Source organism: Atta colombica, unplaced genomic scaffold (genome assembly GCF_001594045.1).
Source record: "Atta colombica isolate Treedump-2 unplaced genomic scaffold, Acol1.0 scaffold163, whole genome shotgun sequence".
In the NCBI taxonomy this organism is placed as follows: domain Eukaryota; kingdom Metazoa; phylum Arthropoda; class Insecta; order Hymenoptera; family Formicidae; genus Atta; species Atta colombica.
In genome coordinates, this window is record NW_017259254.1 from 1,358,280 (window position 1) to 1,362,411 (window position 4,132).

A 4,132-nucleotide genomic window follows, 5' to 3' on the forward strand; every position below is an offset into this window, starting at 1 on the left:
ATCTCACTGGCAAGTTAAGGAGACCAAAATTTATAAACTATTTAAAAAAAAAATAGAAATACTCTTATATACTCTCTTTATAAATTCCTTTAAAAGTTCCTACGAAATTAAGAATTTGATAAAAATTTAACACGAGTATCAAAAACGTAAACGATGTCTTCAAAATTCTAATTAGAATGAAATTTCAGATGCACGTTTTCTCGCATAAAGAAATGTGCAGAAATTAGAAATAATTTTAAATAATAATAAATTTGTATACTGCGGAAAGGTAGAATAAAATTAATCAGGTGATTTAGAAAAAGAAAATTTTCAATCGTAGTATGCGCAATAGCATGAGAAAGTAAAAAATGTGAAAGTTAAAAATGATTATAACGCGAAGCCTTGAAACGTCTTAGGATTAAGACGATATTAATAAAGAATTTTAGGGTCCGAAAGAGATGTCTCCTTAATTCGGCCACTATATTTGCTAAACTTTCTATAATGTACACGATATACGTATATAAATACACGATATACGATTATAAGATATTATGTATATGTGTGACATCGATTTTTCTAGGATTTCGAAAAAGCGAAAAGCTTTTTAACTTTCTGACGTCATACGAATTCTATCTGCGTACAAAAGTAGCCGTACTGCCAGCTACAATAAAGAGTCCGCTTTCAACCCCGTTTAATTAAAAGTGATGTTTGACGAACGTGCTATCAGATGTATCGTTTAATCGATATCCACATGCCGTATACTCGGCGATATCTGTCGCGTGGGGAAACGTAATATCATATTTTGCAAAATATGACGAACAGATTGACGATGAATTGGAAGTACGCATCAGAAATATTTTATGTGACAGAAATATTGAATTAATTCAAACCTTGCGCGGTAACTGGAAGTTCAATTATACATATATGTATAGGCAGCTTCAATTTATTGTTTCGATACAATTATATTTATGTAAAAGCAAACAGAGTCGGGACACCGAATCAATCAATTTCATGAAACTGATACATATAAATTCGTATAAATTATCAGAAAAAGATAAATATTGGTATTGTATCAAAACTGAGATTGACGTGAGCATGCATTATAATCATTAACGTCGTTATGAGAAAAATACATGTGCTTATAAAAATACAATATGTCTAAATGGACATATTAACATCTTTAAGTGAAGCTTTAGAAACTATAAACTTTTGATTTGTATAATATTTTATGATCCTTTTTACATAATTTTAAGAGATAAAAATAATGTCATATTTTTTAAAATTTTTCGTTTTACTGTCATAAAAACATATTAATTTATTCATACGATAATGCGTAGTAAAAAATTGTTAATTAATTCTTCATTTTATGTCATTTGATATTTGATAATAATTGTGCTTGACAAGTTTCAAAATAATTTTTATTTCTTTTAATGTAAAACTGTAAATTTTTAAATACTATCAAGCAATCTAGGATGATATACAAATTGCGACTCAACTATTCGAGCTTCAGCTAAGAACATTCCGTAAAATTGATTCCAAGAATCAATGTTGCTTTATTTTACTTTATTCGAGGTAAACTGCACAAGATAAAATCGTCACGATAACTACTCAAATGAAGAAAAACTCTTGTGCAAGCAAGTCGAAAAAATATGTTTTTATTATGTAATGGCAATAACAAGTTCATTCTTATAACTTACAACTTATTTACTGTTTATAATTCGTTTCATCGATAGATAATTTCTATTATGTGCAATACTATTCCTCTCTCTTTCCAGCTTTTATATTCCATATTTTACAATATTTATCTTCTATTATTAGCACTGAAGTGTGTAACTTACGTTAAAATACCTTTAAAAGCCAACACTAGATGGTTATATATGTACATAAATTTATTCTCATAAAACAATAAATATTTCAATTCTCGAAATGGGTCAACCTCAGTACATAAAATTCAATAGTAAAAATCGCATAAAATATATGTGTGAATAATAATAAAATAATAATAAAAAGTAATAAGAACCGTCATAGTATTTTTCATTATAATACCTCATATTTTATACAATTTTTACTATTATATCTGAACGCAACGTGTACTGAAAATAATCCAAATCAAGAATCAAACGTTTATTGTTATGCGAGAATGTATACATGTGACCATCTAGTGTTAGTTCTTATAGATATTTTATAATATATATTCTTTTAATTTACATTCTTCACATAAATTATTCATTTTGTTCACTTGCACTAATAATAAGTTGCAATATTCTATATTTTGTAATATTTTGTATCGTAGAATAATATTTAATTAGAATTAAATATTATTCTACGAATTAAAAAATTATTTTGAATTGTTTTAAAATCTGTTTTAAAGTCTTATAATAAAGTAAAAGCATTATATCAATAAATAATTACATCTAGAAAATATCATATTATAAATTATTCATGCAAAATTCATATTTACTTATTTAAAACAATCAGTAATGTGACATACGAAAAAAATAAGTATAATCGTTTCTCAAAATTTGAGATAAAAAATCTGAATTATTTTATCATTAAATTAAAAAATACGATTTAATGGAAAATAGAAAAATAGTTTGATCCTGAAAAACTGTATTAATTATAATCATACGTAAGTATTATAATTCTTACGTAAGTTTATTCAACGTTCTTTTAGCCGAGAAAAAAATAATTGTAATTATATAATCTTAACTAGGATCTCACGAAATTCATTTAGTATATCGCATGCAATTATTCGTACAATTCAAGAGGAATTCCAAAATATTGTTATCACCATTCCATAATATTGTTAAAACACCTAGAAACACTTATCAAAAACGCAAGTACAATAAAGTATATTATCACGTTCATTTAGATTGCATACACGTTTTGTAATAAAAAATCACTCGTTATGCTATAATTAGCGAAAGAAAATTATAGCACAATGCGTATTATTTAATTCAATATCATGTAAGAATCTTTTTTGTTTATTTTTTATAATTAAGATATAATTAGCGAAAGAAAATTATAGCACAATGCGTATTATTTAATTCAATATCATGTAAGAATCTTTTTTGTTTATTTTTTATAATTAAGAAGTAACTTCGCTCTGTCTTATTATTAAATATTTTTATATTATATTATTTTATATTATTATAATAATCTCTCAATATTCGATAGGTCTTATTTATTCATGTAAATATTAATTGCTTATAACAAATATTTTATTAATGGTTATAAAGCAATTATTTATATCTGTAAATTATATTTATCAATCTTATAATTATAATTTATCAATCTTGTATATTAGAATCTATTGCATAATTGCGCTCACTAACAAAATCTTCGATTTTGAAGCCTATTTTTGTTGTATCTTAGATGAAATATAGTAATACAGCAACAAAAATAGGCTTACCCTACCCGTAAAAGATCGTAAATTAATAAATATTATAATTATTATATTGCGAATAAATAAGAGAATCCGGTAATTATCTGTAAGGGATATTTAAAAAATAATTAAAGATACAAAATTTGAACTATGTATTAATTACCATTTGTGATTTTCATATGTTAAATTCTGATAGTATTTACTCAAACTGCGACATTCGTTCGAGGTACTTTCGAAAGTTCATAATTTGCAAAATTATTTATAAAGCACTTAATGGACAATTAAAGAGAGAAGATAGAATACGATAAATTCACAACAGGCTAGAGACAAAAACACTTTTTCGTTATATATTTACTTAAATGTGATAGATCGGTTTTTAAGAAAATCATTTGAAGAGATATAACTTATGAGAGAGATATATATAACGCTCAAATTAATAATTTTCAGAAATCTTCATCGTTTCGTGAAAATTGCGTGAAATGAAAGTGAAAAGGAAAAATTGTTCCAAAATCAACCGCGCGATTTTCGAGAGACGAACATCAAGAGGACTCCGTGTCGATAAACACAGTATGCACTAGTAGAGCATATATACAAAAAAAAAATAATGTTCGATGCGTTTTTGAAAGAAGTAAGAGTTTCATAAATGACACAATAGCGCTGTAGCTGAAGAGAAAGACGGTTATAGTTTCTATTTTAAAGATTATATTTTTTTAACTTTATTAATTTTTGACTTCCACGTACATGTATATATAAATAAATAAATATATA